Genomic DNA, 17,946 nt, shown 5'->3' with positions numbered 1-17,946 from the left:
TTGTGTCAAGCAAAATTTTAGATTTTGGGGCAGGAAATCGTGTATACATGGAATGTTAAAGCAAAGAAGAAAAACCATGTGGGAAATAATTCTTCACAGTATGTAATATGGAAAATATGACAAAAGTGGTATTAGACTGATTTGTGTTTCCTGACCTTTATCACCTGATGTCAACTTTGCATCCCATTTCCTGGTAGTGACAGACATAAATCCGTTATGCTGCATGGCAGTATAGCACATTGCAGGCTATTGAATGTTCATCTTTTGACTGTGGTTCAGATTTTTTGCATCTCACTGATTTGACTTGTTCACAGTTGACAGTCTGATGCTACCTGGGTAATGCTTATTTGCCTTTTCCTAAACCTTCTTCTACTTAGGAAGCTCTTCCTTCACTTCCAGCCCACTCCACTTTTTGAAACTTGGATTTAACTCCTTTAATTTTTTATAATAATTTTATGCCTGCACATCTTCATACAAATGAACGGTAGCTGCTAGTTTCCCTGTATGCAGCCTTCCTTCCAAATGAGATTGTTCACTGCATACTGGCTTTGATAAAGCTCAGCACTTTGGTTTTCAGATAATGTGAAGATGTACATGCTCCAGCAGTTTATGCAACATGCTTTGTATTTGATTCTATTTAAAAACTTGACTAAATAATATTTTTTTCCACAACCATAAATTTTCATCCATACCACACTTTTTAGACTTAGGATTTAAAATTTGTCTTCAGTTTTTCTAAACTGAAAAATTAATTGTGTTTGAAATTTGTTCCTTCTGTAAATATAGCAGGGATGAAAAAGGTCAAGATGAAGGGCAGCGGTGCTTCCTGCACTGAATGCCACAGATGTCTTGGCTTTGTCTAAGTCATGTTTAGCCACAGCTGAACAGGAGTTAATGGAGAAGCCTTTACCAGTGTTTTATTTTGATTAGTAGTTTTAGTAGAATCCTAAATGAGTCACTTAATTCTGTGCATGGCATCAGTGTTCAGAGGGCCAAAGAAATACTGTCTTAGTATATTTAAATGAAAAAGACTTTTTGATGAGAAAAAGGCATATAAAAATAATTACACTATGAAAAAGTACACTATATAGAAGATTAAGTCCACATAAAAGCAGAGAAACACCATCAAGTTAGAAAATTGCAGTAACATTTGTAAATATCTGTGAATAGGGTGATATATCTGTGTCACTATCTGTGATGGTAGACAGTACATTAGATGTCATATATCCAGTCTTTATTTTAAGGTTTGTATTTAACTTTGTAGAGATTTACATGTATTTATAAAAATTATCTAGCATCAGTGCTTTATGTTATATTTTTTATTTATTCTGATTATTTATGGATTTTGTTCATAAATGAATATTTTTATGAATGAGATTGGATCATGTTAGAAAAAGAAAGCAAGCTAAGGAACTCTGTTGCCAGTGACTAAAAGTAATGCCTAAAGGTAGCAATTCATTTGGAACTCAGCTAATGTGATTAAGGCATGAAAATACTTTCTCCCAAATTATCTTTTCTGCTAAGTAATAGGCATGGCTTGATTAAATAGAAAGAAGTAAGAACATCTGTACAAATTTCAGAGGTCTGCGGGGTGTAACCCTCTCTTTTATGAAAGCCTACAAAAATGCCTGGAACCACAGTACTTTGAATACTTTTGGTACTTTTTAGTATTTTTTACTATGAAAACACCCAGTAACTATTCAATAGATGTATGTCAAAGTTGCTGTGTAAATTTTCAGTTTTACATTGTAGAATAGCCTGGTTGGTTAATTAAGTAGAATTGAGAAGCTATGCATATATAAAACTCTTTGATTTGTTCGATAGCGTAGACTTTTGTTTTAGGCAGTTAGTTCTTGAAAGTGATGTGCTGCACTTAGGTGTACTGCACTCATGGTCCAAGCCTTAAACTGCGCTCCCCTAGGCAGAGCCACTTTAGGGAGCAGTGGAGAAATCCACCTTCTGGTCCTGGTGGGGTCTGCACCCACAGCTTGCTAAGGTGAGGTCTAAGTGAATGGTGCACAGAAAAGGCACACAGGGTCTGTGTGGTAAAAGAGAGTGAGTGGCTTGCTTTTGGTCTCTGGTTGAGTAAAACTGAAGAATGGTTCTTCAGAGGGCAGTGTTGGTGAGGAACACACTGGATGCCATTTAAAGAGCTTATTGATTAAAGTAGAAATAGATTGAGCCCCCTTTCCCTTTCCCTTATGGTTGATTGGAAGGAAACAGTTCAAGCTGTCTTTTGTGCCAGTGGGTTTATTTTAATAGGATCAATTTTATCAATGTGAAATTGGATTCAGTTAATGGTGATGGTCTCTCAGCTGAAAGCCCATAATTGGCTATGAAAGACAGCAATTCTCTTCTGTTATGGTAAAGTATGTATAATTGATCATATTTTCTATATATTTGTACATAATTATATTATTATTCATTCTTTTTAAAAATAATTATAAACTGGAAGATAAAAGATTGTGTTGTCCCCTCGTAACTGCTTAATTAATTGGCCTCTAGCAATTTGTTCTCTAGACATCGCTGCTGCATGACTGAGGCACTGAAGCCTACTCTTTCCAATAAAACATCTGAATTAAATGAAGAATATTTGCTGCCCTTTGATTACTGCAATGAACCTATTTGCTTCTGTTTGTAGGGCACAGTAATAACTGTTACAGGGCTGCTGTTCAAATACTTCATATTTATAGATTTAAAAATAGATGCACAAGTCTCTGTAGAAAAATAATGATCAATAGAGTTAGGAAGAAGCAGAAAATCTTGTGCAAGAGAAATCATAAAGGGGGTGTTGGTGGGCTGGGGTCTCTGGTTGCTTGTTTCCTCATCATGTGTTGTATTAGATAAGGGTAAGTTTTCCCAAACCTTGTGCAAGTTTGTTATGTACAAGCATCAAACCCAAGACATTAATTTAAAGACTTTTCTATCCTACTAACTTTTCTGTCTGTTAAAGTGAGATACAAGAGCTTTCTTTTGTGAGATTTTTGTTTGAACAGATTTTTTTTTGGGAAAAGAAAATAAAAAGGAATCAGAACCTGAGTTTTATGAATTTATATGGCTGAGTAATGTCAGTCACATCATGTATTTATAGCTCCTGTGTTTAAAAACTCGTATTTTCACTTGTCTTTTGTCTTACATAAATATGCAACTTGGTTGAGAATATCCATGAAATGTTTTCAGTCCTGTCGTAACTGATGGGTAAGGGAAATTATCACCTCGCTGACCTGTTTGGTCAAGCAGCTAGGTAATAGTTTTTCATCTTAAGAATATATTTACGAGTCTAAAAACTTTTTATTTATTTTCCATTTTTATAGTTATATTTACATTCAGTAGCAGCTCCTATGGTATATATATAGTGGCTGGAAAGCTGCCTGGTGGAAAAGAACCTGGGAGTGCTGGTTGATGGCAGGCTGAACATGAGCCAGCGCCATGACCAGGTGGCCAAGAAGGCCAACAGCATCCTGGCCTGTATCAGAAACAGCACTTGGGTCACAACAACCCCATGCAGCGCTACAGGCTCGGGGAAGGGTGGCTGGGAAGCTGCTGGGCAGAAAAGGACATGGGGGCACTGGCTGACAAGCAAACTGAACATGAGCCAGCGCCATGACCAGGTGGCCAAGAAGGCCAACAGCATCCTGGCCTGTATCAGAAAGAGCGTGGCCAGCAGCACTAGGGCAGTGATGGTGCCCCTGTACTCGGTGCTGGTGGGGCCGTACCTCGAATCCTGTGTTCAGTATTGGGCCCTCACTGCAGGAGGGGCATTGAGGTGCTGGAGGGTGTCCAGAGACGGACAATGGAGCTGGTGAAGGGTCTGGAGCATGAGTCTTATAAGGAGCAGGTGGAGGGATCTGGGCTTGTTTAATGTGGAGAAAAGGCAGCTCAGGGGGGACCTTATCGCTCTCTACAGCTGCCTGACAGGGGCTGCAGGCGGGGGGGGGGTCGGTCTCTTCTCCCAGATAACAAGTGACGGGACAAGAGGAAATGGCCTCAAGCTGCACCAGAGGAGGTTTAGATTGGGTATTAGGAAAAATTTCTTCACCGAAAGGGTGGTCAAGCATTGGAACAGGCTGCCCAAGGACACGGTGGAATCGCCACCCCTGGGAGTGTTTAAAGAACATGTAGATGTGGTGCTTAGGGACATGGTGTAGTGATGGACTTGGCAGTCCTGGATTAATGGCTGGCCTTGATGATTTTAAAGATCTTTTCAAACCTAACCAATTCTATGATTCTATTCTACATATTTTTGGTGGTGCTTTCTTATTTGGGTATGCAGATTGTTTGGCGATATGTAGCAACATTTTGCTTGGGTTTTTTCCATTTTTTTTTTAACCAGCAGATTAGGCCTAGGTTTAATTTTGAAGTTTCAACTGTGTACAATGAAATCTTGGCAGATAGAAAAAAATGTACAAATTGCAAATTCTGTAAGAACCTCCTTTGAAAACTTAAAATGGAATAGGGAGCTGTACTAATGAAATATGGAGCTGTTCAGCCAATTGGTGGAGCGTCTGCTGGGGTGTAAATGGGCTTGTCACATACTGTGTTTAAAAAAAAAAGGCAATGAAATATTGCTGAGTTATGTGTGAGGGGTGTTTTTTTCCTGATTTTAGAGGAATTTTAAAGGAACTCTTTTGCATGACCATGGCAATTTGAACCTTTAGACTTCAATTTGTGGTTGTGTCCAAGTCAGGAAATGCTGTTGAATGCATCACCATTACAACTGTGACTAATTTATGTTTCAATTTGATGAAGAGTTGTTTAATTCTAGAGTGGAAAACTTCAATGTCAGGAATTAAGACAGCCTGCTGTATCCTCTCAATGACTAAATGATGATGAAATACATGTGGTGCACCCAGCTCAAAGCTGGGAGCACATGAGGGAAGCGTCACTGTTCCTCATAAGTATTTATTGTGAGTTTCCGCTACTGGCCACAGCTGGATATGGGACTCAGCTGGATGGACTTTCATTCTCATCCTGGCTGGTAGCACTTGTGCTCCTATTGCGTAGGAAGCTGAAATGCTTCACTCGAGGCTCTGACTGCAGCCAAACATTTAAAGCATCAGCACTTGCCTTCATAGATTGAACCCACAGAGTCCTGAAAAAGCGGCAGGACACTCACTGACAAGTCTAATAATATCTTTCAGAAAACTGTGTCCAACGTGCCAAATGCTATAAATACGTTGTAAATAGGAGGTTCCAACTACACTGTCCTTTTCTTTTGGTTTTTCAAATGTCACTGTTGCTCATGAAGAGAATGAAAATGAATAAAACCACAATGAAACAAATTGCAGTTCTAGCGGAACACGTTCATCTGGGACCAGCAGGCTTGAATTTTCAAAATAGAGATACAAACAAATGATCTTTAATGAAAAACTATGTAAAAAAAATGCTGTAATTTTAGACATTTTCTGTCTTCCATGAGGGGGTGGATTTTTTTCTTTTTTTTTTTTTTTCTTTTTTTTAGTGTTGAAATGAGCAATTATCAGATTTGATTCAGTGTTTTAAATCCATTTGACAGTTTATGCCTGGCCCAGTTCATAGAAAACTCATGCATCATTAATATGGGATTTTCATGCACTTGGAAGAATGCATTCTGCACTCTTCCAGCAGAAAGCAGCCTCTTTAGTATGTACAATATGTTCATTAAATACCTTTCCTTGTTTATACAAGTGCTCATGTCTCCATTATTCATTCAAGCAGAAACTAATACAAAATGTGGTACATCTGCTCTACCATGTAAAAGTAACTAAACAAACAAAAAAAACCCCAACAAACCCAAACCAAAAAATTTTTACTTAGGAGGTAATTCTGCTCACTTAAGAGGAATTCTGCTGGATGGTTTCTTCCATAGTTGGAATGTCATCTAATTTCTTATGGGTATCGGGTGACATTAGAGTCCTACATTTACTTTCAAAACTGGGGGAAGGGTATTTTCTCTAATTCAAAACTGAAAATTTTTGTATAAATGCATTGGTGACACTTTCAGTGGGAGGGGTGGCTGGGATTACAGGCGGTCCATGGGCCTCACTGTGGTAACCGAGGGAAGTGCCTTGGCAGTGTTTTCTCTTGAACCAGTCCGACGCAGGTAGTGTTGATTTTATACATACAAAAAGGAAAACTTCTGTGAATTAAAACTGACAAGGCATTTGCCTAGGATCAGGAAAGCGCTGGATCTGAACGTTTGTTCCACACTGGGCAGCGGTGGCCCTTCCCTGTCACAAGGCATGTCCTGCCTGCTGGGCTCTCAGCTGTTCTCCATCTCCTCTTTCCTTCAAAAAACATTGAGAAACTGATTTCTTTTTCTAGTGTTGAATGAGAAAGTAATACTAAGCCTCCAATTTTCATGAAATAAAAATGTTTCCTGGCCCTCCCTGTTATTACTGTATTAGTTAGCGCTACTGAGAAACCTTTCCCTAATACACTGTCCACCCAAATATGCTTTTTATTAAAGTAGTGACAGCTGGTTTCATACTCAGAAAAACAATGGAATATAATTTTGCAGATGTTCTTATAAGGTTTGAAGATGAGGACTTTGATCTTTCAGCACAGTTATAGAAAGATGGCTGCGTTTTAGAGGAACAATTCTCCATACAGGTTTTAGGAGGTAGCATCTTGGCCTCTGTGTGCAGCCTGTGTGCTGGAAAGATCTGAAAAGGTCTGAGTGATTTGGAAATCAGAGCCGATTCCTTGACGCTGGGGAAAGCATTGTCATTCCCAGGGAGCCAATTTGTGAGGGCATTGCATACCAAAGGATGCAGGGATCATGTGCAGCTAGATATGTGTCCAGCCTCTCACCAAAAGACTCCTACGCTTGATAAAGCATGTTTGCTGCAAGTATAAGGCGATGTAAGATCCTTCGTGATGAAGCAGACAGTTCCTTGCATTAACCCGTGCTGTGGCAATTGCTATAAGCATTTAGATAAACTGTTAAAGTCTTACAGTATCTTTGAGCAATGATTTATTTTTTTCTTTTTAGGAGATGTAATCAGGTGAATTGAGAAACTCATTGTGTAATGCAACTTTAAAGTAGCACTCCACTTTGCCATTCCAATATGTATATCTGCTGTCAACAGTTTATTTTTTTAATGTGTGTTTCTTAAAAGTTTGGATTTCTTCTAAATCCTGGTACTTTAATAAAGACTGTAGATGAAATACAATCCTCATCTATTCATAACCAGTCAAAAATAAACAATTTTTTCAAGCCATTAGACCATGCAGAGGAAAAGTTCATGAACCAATCATTTGGAGCTTTTGGCAGACCATACGGAACTTTTCTAACAGCTATTTATAAGGTTCTAATGTGTTTATTTTCACAATAAATCTGACTTATTGCTGAATGTGTTGGTTTCATAGTAAAATAAACACTGAAGATGACAAATATAACCTTTTGTAAAGTCTTCTGAAAGCTGAAGGCTTAATTTAATAAATGTGATGTTCTCTATATTGCCTGGGAAATGCATGCCAACTCTGAGAAAAAAGGAAAAAAAAGCAACAGCCTGAACCCTTGCATTAAATTACAAAATCAATTGTCACCAAGTTTACGTTATAGCTGAGCCATTTGGCCTCTGAAAAGTATTAATAATTGACAGATTGATAGATATAAGAACTAAGAAGGGATAAGTGAGGGAAGAGATGTACCTCAGTACTGCTGTTGAAGGGCTATGTGGAAGAAATGCTGTGTCTTTATGAATACACAAACCTAATTTCATTTAGAGATCATTTAAATTTGTTTAGCTTGATTCTATAATTTACCAACAAAGCCACATGTACTTAAGCAATTTTGAAGTGCTCAAAAAGCATTTGCATTATGGCTTTTACTGGTTTAATTAGAATAATTTAAATCATCATGCTGTAAACCAGAGTGTTTGTGCACTTTCTCCAATATTTTGCCCCTTGCCAGTGCTAGAGATGAGCATCCTACTCCACTGCAGTTAGTGGCTCTGTTACCCACGTTGTTGAGTCAGGATTTCAGCTCAGATGTATGATGAGATTATCAAATCTTCAGAAAAGGCAATTACTTTTTAAATAATAAAAAAAAATCATGCAAGAAACTTTCTCTTTTTATAATATGTCCTCAGAAGTACTGTCTGATGTGTATGTGAATGTTCTCATTAGGCATATCTTTCCTAGTTCTTTTAGTGAGTCCTACTAAGCTCTTGACCTCAATGATATATTTTGGTAATGACACTGTAGGTTAATTACATATTGTGTTAGAGTACTTCCTTCTGTCAGCTCTAAATATATTGCTTTTGAACTTCATTAGATACTCCCTTGTTCTTGTCATATTAAAATGTATCACTACCAACCATCAAATAGACTTTTGTGTTGGATTCAATATTTTATTTGTCTGTTGCTAAACAGACTTCATCTTTGCTTCTTCACGGTAAAGTCCCTTCAAACTTCAAGTGAATACTTTAGGTTCCACATAATGAAAAAATTGCTTTATGTAAGCTTTATTGTGCTTCTAGTATGTCCAATTGCATGAGTGGGAAATGAACTTGGCTATGATTTGGTGTAACGCTGAGCATCCAGTGTCAGTGAGGCTGCTTTATATAACATAGCATTATTTCAATATATCATTTATTTTCAAAAGAACTTGAATCATGGCCATAGAATGTGCTTTATGTGCACGCTTTGTTCTCAGATAGAAGCCTGCAGGATCTCAAACAATTAAAAAGAAGTTGTCATTCCAGTTGCTGAAACGCCAGTGCTTTGGGGATAGTTTTGGAACAGTTCCAAGGGACATGCCTGGGAGGGTGGACCTGGATAGCAGATTGTTTTTAAGAAAACATCCTTCTTCTGAGTGATTTTATGTAAAAGAAGAAAGAGACCATTGAAATCCATTAAAAATGCTTTGTATTTTTGGAAATGTTTTTTAAAGTTTAGAAAAAATGGACCAGCTGGACTAAGGATTTTATACATTATACAGTAAGTTATCTGTTTTCTGGGTGACACTGTGGACATTTATAAACGCCAAAAATGTTGGTCTATGCCAGATTGGTTGGTGGGTTGTTTTTTTTTTTTTAGGGTGGGGGTTGTGGGGTTGGTTTTGTTTTGGGTTATTGTTTGGTTGTTTTTTGTTTGGTTTTTTTTTCCAGAAATGGGACAGGCTTTTTCTGCTACTGGGAAGGCTGCAGATTTCTGATATTTCCTTCAATAATTACTGTCTTGCGGAGCTTTTATGAATATTTTGTCTTTCCAGTGAATTGTTTAAGCTGTATTTGATTAGTTCAAAAGAAAAAAGGTTATAACAATAAACATGGTCATCACATTCCATGTTTTTCTGAAAGTAATGAAGACTTTACTGGCAAGAGTTCACGCTGTGGTAGCCTATAAATCTTATGCAGATCTTTAAATACTGGTGTCACAAAAACATTAGCTAAGTTGAACCAAACAGATTGGTTGGGAAGGAGCTTTTTAGTAGAGTCAGTATCATGAAGAGTCTGTGCCCAGGGAAACAGTTATAGAATTAACTTAAAATGAACAGTCCCCAGCTTCAGAGCAATCTGGGGCAATTTATTTTGTTTAAATCATGTTTTATTTAAGTTTTATTTCAACTGATACTTTGTATTTCTGTTGCATTTGAACTAAGTTGTAAGACAAGATTTTACTTCATTCTGGTCTCTCAGGGGTCAGTGACAAAACGCCAGTGAATTTTATTCTGATCTCTTTAGGGCAGGCAATATAACATCTGTGGCTTATCCTGCAAACAATTGTATATGGGTGAACTTATGTCCAGTCATTCTATATGTATACAAATTGGGAAAAAATGTGTTTGCACAGCACAAAAGAGCTCCAGCCGTGACTGGGACCTTCTGGAGTCTTCTGTAAGAGAAATATAAAATCTATTATTCTTGTTGTTGGTGCTGTTCCTGGAAAAAAGTCGTTCAGTAAAAAGTATACGAAGTGCAAGAATAGTTCTAGGTAAAATCTTACTGGTGCAGCTGCTGAAATTATTCTGGACATCAGCCTCTGTATTTTATCTAATATGTAAAAGGCCAGATCTGTCGGCTTAGTAGAATGTAGCAATGCTTAGTCATGCGTAGCCGTGTGATTTTAAGTGGCTAACTTGTACAAGACTAGTACTACCCCAACCTGTTAGTAAATCTAGAGTAACAGCTTACTCCAAATGCCAACAAAAGTTTCTAAATGAATTGCAGTACTATACCCCTGAAAAAGACCCACATGTAAGATACAATCAAATTACAAAGGTAGGAAATAAATCACAGGTAGAAATGTGTTATTTCTAAGATCTTGCCATGACACAATTTAGATCACCCACTGAAATGCATGCACTGTTCAGTTCATACTTAAAATCTACTGTTGTATGAAAATAACTTTAATTACTAATTCTGTTGCTCTCTGCACTTGTAGGTAGTATGTCAGGGAATTATTTTATATTTGTATCACCTATGTAATTTTGTTTTGGATCAATCACCCCTACGTTACATACAGTCGTTCTAACTTTGAATCTATTTAGCTCTACTCTACACGAGAGGAGCTCTCGTTTAAAACAGAACAAAAAAGAAGAACCTCACCTAGCTGTCAATGTTTTCAACACTCACAATTTTTTAATAGCTGCAGTCACCAACTTGGCACTTAAATAAAGTAATAAAACTAAATGACTTAAACCAATAAAATGAATACTTAAATACACCATAAATCTTATTTCATACATAATAAACAAGTGTGTTGTCATCATCAGTTATGGAGGAATACGTACATGGTGCAACTAAAACTGCTAAATTTGTCTGATGATGATGTGTTGTGCTGAATTTTAACTTGTAAATTTTGACTTTTAATCTGCAAAATATTTTTGAAGGCTGCACACAAATATTTCCATTATCGCTTTCACGTTAACTGTACATGTTTTGATATAGCATTTACATTTTAATTTCTTGAAAATAATATAGTATATTGTAAGTTACCAGAAATTGTGCAGGATACTGTCAATGTAATGTTAAAATAATATGGAACTTGCATTTGAGGTTATTATGTTATTAACACACATTTATAAATACACCTTTTTTTATTTTTAGAAAATGGGGGGGGATATTTTGTTTTGAGGCTTCCAGTTCAAGAAAAAAATAAGCCTCTCATTTTGTGGTTCTGTATGTTCAGTAATACATGCATGTGCTTTTTTTTACTCTGCTGACAATTTCAGAGTCAAACTATTAACATACCTTTCTTGAGCTGAAAAAAACTTATTTTCAAAGTAAGTTAAGCAGTCTTAACTGCTTTTCATAGTTTTGTTATTGTGTGAGTTTCATTTCTTTTAAATTTAGAATGGTTGAAATAATGTGTAATGTTTATTTTGTCATATACAATTTGGCAGGAATGTGGTGGTCTACTTAGTTTCATGAAGTCAAGATCAGCCTCTGAGCTTCTCTCCCTCATGCATGTATGTGCTCAAAAAAGAGACAAGGGAGTGAAGAAATCCAGGCCTATACATTTGCCTGCATATAGCTCTAGTCAAATCAAGAGGCTGCTGAACAAATTGTATGACAGCATTGTTCTCTTTTTAGGACAGTTCTCCCATTAATGAGTCTACTTCCAAACAGCAGCAACATTTTTTTTTTTTAATTGTGTTTTTAATTTGTTTCTGTAGGTAAAAGCATAATTACTTCAGCATTGTATTTGATTTGCACACAATTCTTTGCAATTGGCATTTTAAAAGAAAATTATCTTTATTTTCTTGATGTGAAAAATATTATATATTGATGGATGAGCATGTAATCTGTGTGAAAAATGTTTTGTTAAATCATTAACACTAGGTTGTTTGTCTGTTGGATCAACGACCTTTTGATGGCAACAGAGATTTCACTGTGATAGATTTTAATATTCTTCTTTTCCCATTAGGACAGGGAGCAACAGTTTTAAAGCAGCCTCTGTTTCACTTTGATATGAATAGATAAATTGTCAAAGCTGCCAACAAGAATGCTTTCGTATTACGGGGTGTGTTGTAAGCAACACTGCATGCAGTGTTCTTGCTGGTAAACACAAACAGTGTGCATTTGGTGGTGCAGCCCAGTTCTCATCCTTCAGCTGAATTTAATGAGCTGAACACTGTGATGAGATTTTGGAGAACTGGGTTAGTGTGTGCTGAGTGGGAGACAGATATGGGATGACTTTTTTCTGAGTTGCCCTTTCCCACCACTTATCAGCAGAGGGGAAGGGATAAGAGTGGAATATGTGCACAGTATATAATGTTCCACAGGAAAACACTGTTCTCCAGCATTAACCCTTTTTAAAATTCCTATATTGGAAAGGAAATGCAAAATCTTATTTAGCTGTATGCTCCACGTCTTTTTTGAAATTAAAAAGGATGATTGGTTTTCAAAGTATTGCCTGCAGTATTTCTTAGGGGTATTGCACTTTGTCATTACTTCTTAGAGATTTGAGCTGCAATCCCCAATGTGCACCTCAGCTCTCCACTTTGGAAGGGAGCATGTGTCACATTAATTATGCTCTTTGCTCTGGGTTGCTCCTGCTGTCTTGTCTGGTCTTTGCTTGCTGGATTGAAAAGAAAGTTGATTCTGGTCTTGGCCTATTTCGAAGCCATCTGAAAACAGCTAAAAACAAACTAAACCCCAGCCAAATGGGTAGTACATAATACATATAGTCCTTAAACAGAAAATTTAGCAGCTTGCTAGCTGAGGAAGTCACTAAGGCTCCCATCATCCATAAGATATAGTAGGCTTAGTGGTTCTCAGCACTGTCATGCATAACACAGATATTTAGCTTTCAAAATGTAATTCTCATCTATTCTTTGGAGGCCTGAGCTCTTTATCCAGTGGATGGGGAGAGTCAGCTGTGTAAGAGAATCCAGCCAGCCACCATGCTGAAGGACTAAACAGGCACCAAGTGCTGAGGGAAATGCTGAAGCCTGATGACTCTTTCCTGTGCAGCCCTAAGCTGGAATACTTTGTGGGACAGGGATTTGCAACCTAATAATTCTTCTGAAGCCATTCTTCTTCACAGGCATAACTGACTCCATATTTTCTTTGGTAACCTGGTCATTGTGCTTTTGTTCTTTCTATACTAGCCTGCTGGCTGGAGGATCTGCTTGGGAAGAGGACTCAGGTTCAGTCTAAGCACACTACACATTTGCTACCTCTTTGGGAAAGGCCTTAACCAGAATGTAGGTCTTGCTGAAGTGGACCTGTGCCAATATGCAGTCAAGAGTTTAAGATTTATGGGACCAGAAAGAAAAAAAAAAACCCCAGAAGTGGTCAAGTGTCACGGGTATTTTATTCACAAGGAGAAAATGGGTTTTGCTGTAAACATTCATTTGATAAAATACAGTAATACTGTTTTAGGGAACAGAGACCCCTGTCTGTTTCTTCGGCTCCTGTGTGTTTTAAATGTAGGTATGCATCCCTTCTGGGCGAGGACGATGCTGGAACAGTCTTTCACTTTCCCAGCTCCAGTCACTAGGTTGTCGTAGAAAAGATGGATGACAACACTTCCTCACCGCTTGGCCGTTCTCCAGGATGCTGGGCTGTGCTTTCTTTTTGTGGCTTTGCCGAGTGCATTCCTTTAGCCTGCCTGGCCCCACAGAGAGCCAGGGTGTGGGCAGGTCTTGTCTGCAAATCCCGAAAGAGCTTTTGTAGGAGACCAGCTCCAAGGTGTGCAGCACATGTGGCACCACTTCTGTGCTTCGGGAACTTGCCAAGTGACGACTGAGGCACCTGCAGCCATTGGGACGTGTAGGAGGTGGTGGGGGGGGGGGCTGTAAATTGCACTCTGGGACTTAGTACCTATGTTCGGCTTAACTTTCACTTTAGTCAGCCTAAGAGCTTTTTTGGACCTGGGCCAACACTTTTCCAGTTGTGCTTCGAGTGGCCTGGTACATATAACTGTGGCTCTGCTTTTGATATGCTTTGAGTATTTAAAAGTGTTGAAAATTATTTCTGCCGTTCAGGTCAACTGATTTGAAGAAAAGATTAGCTGGTCTTGCTTTTTATTTCAGAAATGTCTGTGCTCTCCTGTTTGTGAATACTTTATGTGATTTGACTAGCTGTGTCCCAGTATTCTTTTCTGGTAGTGCTTGCATAAATATAATAGAATTTTTTAAAATATTGGCTAAATGAAAATAACCTACAAAAGGAAGACTTCCCAAAGAACAACATGTGTGTTATTTATTGGGCTCTCTGGCAACTGTTGCTGATCTGTTGAGCTATTTTCAGAGTTCTCAGGAAAAGGATGAATTCAAAACTTGGTATTGACCTTAGAAAAGTCAGTGTGACCTGTTCCCTGATAAACCAGTTTCACATTAGAGCATCTGTTAGGGAGATTCACAGTCATCTTTTAATAAAAATGTCAGATTCTGCTAGTTCACAAGTAGATATAGTGAACTTTAATTCACAGTTACCTGGAACTGAAATCAGTATGAAGCACAGGGTTATTAGCTGGGTTTCAGCTGAGAAGGTTTGAGATTGCTTGCAACAAAAATGGCAACTTAGGAAATACTAGTTTGAAACAGCATTGTTTCACTATTAATAAATCTCTCCTAAAGGAAGAAATATTTTAGTGATTTTGCATAACAGGGAGACATGGCAGGGTCTCGGGTCAGATTTGGTTTTCTTGACAAGTGAAGTAGCTGTTGAGGAGAGACGTTTTTGCAAACGACCAGTTGAGAAGTTCAGGTACTGTGATGCAAACTGCATACTAAATGGTAAATGTCATATCAAATAAAAGAATATAATTTTGCAATTAAATCAACATAAAATACTAAATGTTAAGTCCTTTCTAAATTTTCCACAAATGGATCTTGTTCGGTTGGTCATATTATATGAGACTTTGAAAGAATAAGAAAAATGTAGTCCTATTGATATATGGTAATATAAACTTGATTTATGAACGACTAGTAAAGCCTCGTCTATGAAAGTTTCCTTCATGAAGAGATGCAGGAGGCATTTGGAATACGAGATGTAATTTGACTTGATCAGTACTTAAATAATTATTTAAATTAGATGTAGTATGTAATTGAAATACTTGGAAGCTTTCTCCATGCCATCATATTTTACTGGTGCAATGGTCATTATCTTTGTGCTACTTACGTCTCTGATACAATCAAGACATTTTAACCTTTATATTACATTAATTATCCTAGTATCTAAACAGTTCATATCAGGGCTAAAGTAAAGATTAAGATTATTAGATTTTTTTAGTAGGAATGATTGCAAGTGATGGTCATAATCCGCAATTCAATAATTCATTTTACTGGATAAAAATCCTAAAAAGCTATTTTTAAATTTTTGGCTAAAAAGCATTTAGATCACAGTCTAGTACTGGTGTTTTATGAGTAGGTACTGGATTCATCACTTCTTAAAAGGGCAAAACATACTGCATGTATCTTTTAAGGTGTAAAAGATAAATATATTTCAAAGTGGGAGGAATGAATATAAGACATATTTTTATTAAATATAATCCCAGGTAAATATTTTAATGGAAAAACATCTTCAAGATCATTACAGTTGTATGAATACAAAATGTGCAGAACGTGACAAAAGCCAGGAATTACTGCTTGAAACTCAGTGGATAGCAATATAAGCAAAGGGAAAGAAATACAGGGAAAATCACTGGTGGTTAAAAGTGTGTGAATTGTTCAGAAACAGAGTAAAAGAAAGTTGTATTTGACAACCGCAGGCAGAAATGACAGGTCATAATTTGCAGATCACTTTTGCTGTCAAGTTAGAATGAAAAGGATCTTTCCTGTGTTGTTAGTCAGGACAAAGCACCTCTAAAACTAATACAGTACCAGTTTCTCAGGATCAACTGTAGAAGAGGAATATTGTCAACAGGAATAGACTCCTGACTTGGAATAGTCTAATAGTCTACTAATTTAGTTACATTTATTAGATGTAAGAGTTGTTATTTTAGGGAAATATTTTGTACACTTCTAAAATGCAGGTGTGTAAAAACACTTCGTAGTGTTTCGTAGGAATTTTGCCTGGACACTTGCTGTTAAGTCATCATTTTCTTGCAATATAAATTGTTCTTGTATTGTTGAACAAACTGGTTGATTAGACACTAAGATTTTTGCTATAGCATAGTCGTGAATAGATCTATCAGAGGATTCCACATTAGAAAAATTATGTAAGGTGTCCTATAAAAAAATTTCTATATTAGTAGTCATAAATGACAGGATTATAACATAAACTAACTCTTAAAGTTAGTTTATAAGCTATTTAAATAATGAACAATTCCTTTATTATTATTTTTTTTTAATTTATGTAACATGAGGTTTAGCTGTATTTCAGAAAGTCACTTAATTGAATTTATGAGCATCTAGGCTCCTGTTTCCCATTAGAACCACAAATACTTCAGTTAGTCTGATGTGCAGTCAGCCAAGGTCAACCCACCACAATGATACACTTGCTCATCTGACGTTTTATGTAGTGATGTCATTAAGATAACAGATGATTTGTGTCAGATGCTGTCATCCTTTAAGAAGATGTATCAAGTGCAGATTTATAAATACATGTGGTAAAATAGCCACCATAAAGCACCTTTGCTGCCACCAAGTTTCTTCCTTAATACTTCCAGCTCTACCAGCACTGGAAACTATTAACAGTTTTTTCGGTAGGGAAATATTTGGATTAGGATTTATCATATATGGGCATGATTCTGAGCTTTAAAGTGAGATATCCATTGCTGACCAATCTCCTGTCTGTACGCTTTTATTCTCAGTATAGCGTATGCACTTTACTGAGAAATACAGTCTTTAATTCATTTCCACAACTAACTGAAAATAAAATAACCCGTTAGGAAACCAGCATGGCACAGCTGGCTAGTGGAGAAATTGGGCTGTGGCTCTCCAAAGCACTCTCTCAAAAGTGGGCTTTTCTGCCCCTTTCATGCCTGACTGAACTTTTGGTGAATAAACTGAATTATTTGTCAGAGAGAATAGCTGGGTCCCTGGCCTTCCACAGGAAGACTGGGGAAACACAGCACTGTTCCTGAGAGGCTGAGGGAGAGGCCGTCTGAAGAAGGTGCAATAAGAGATGCCATGAAGATACAGTTGAAAAGACAATCTGGGAAAAGTTTTATTACTCTGTGTGGTGAGAAGGACAGAAAAAGAAGTGATAAGTAACTGAACAAAACATACTACCAGCCTTCAGCAATAATTATCTCCAACAATAACATGCATCCTTCTTTCCTCGCACTGTTTTTTTTTTGTGCATCCCTTCCTGTTTTCTCCATTTTATGGTATACTTTCAGGGTTTGAAGACCTGTGGGCATTCCTGTGTTCCTGTGGCCCCCGCTACTACTGTGTATTATTATGGCTGTGTTGATTTTTGCTGTTTTTCTTTTTTTAATAATCTTTGTATATTCTAGAGCTGAATAACTGAGACATTTATATAAAATAAAAGATTAAAACCCTGTAATTTTGTCTGAAACACTAGGAAAAAACCAACACAGAATGGAAATAATTGAAAAAGAAGATTTTAAGTGAGACCCACAGGGACAAGTTGTAAAGTATATGCCAAAATCTTAATATTTATAATAGGAGAGGTTTTGGCTTGAAATTAGTATCAGTCTGGCACTTCTGAGGTAGAAGGAATAGAATTTGTTAGTTTGTTTACAATAATTTTTACTTGAAAATCTCACAACATATATATTGTATGGCATAAAAAGTACATGGTGATGAGCTTAAAGAATGTGTAGAAATTGTACATTCATATAGATCCTCTGGGCTCCTTACTTTTCAGCCTTCTGGTTTGCTCCATCATTCATCCGTATTTCATATGAAATTTTAGCAAGAAGTATTTTAAAATTTCTGGCAAATACCCTTGGGAAAAGTATAAATATAAAAACTGTGCAGTGCAAATACTTAAGGAAATTTTTCAGAGCAGTTGAAGACAATACTTGTTAACCCTGATTTCTGCAGGAGAAGACAGTTCTGCCTGCCTTCTTATTGGCACATGCGGTTGTTTTTTAAAT

General features: G+C 37.1%; 1 protein-coding gene across 2 annotated transcripts in view; it reads left to right on the top strand.

Annotated features, from left to right (window-relative positions):
- The window catches only part of LOC119153768 (adhesion G protein-coupled receptor A3-like), a 277,280-nt gene that overhangs the window by 68,259 nt on the left and 191,075 nt on the right, over window positions 1-17,946 (top strand). Inside the window, exon 1 of one of the 2 annotated variants that reach the window (XM_037400602.1) lies at window positions 8,866-8,925. The exons of the other annotated variant lie outside the window; for it this stretch is intronic. The gene's annotated coding sequence lies outside the window, so the exon portion shown is untranslated. Of the gene's footprint in view, window positions 1-8,865; window positions 8,926-17,946 lie in introns of those variants that run through there. 2 annotated transcript variants of the gene reach the window in all.

This window comes from Falco rusticolus, chromosome 9, assembly GCF_015220075.1.
Source record: "Falco rusticolus isolate bFalRus1 chromosome 9, bFalRus1.pri, whole genome shotgun sequence".
Classification (NCBI taxonomy): Eukaryota; Metazoa; Chordata; class Aves; order Falconiformes; family Falconidae; genus Falco; species Falco rusticolus.
Note: the sequence above shows the minus strand (reverse complement) of the source record. Positions and strands in the feature narration are given on the sequence as shown.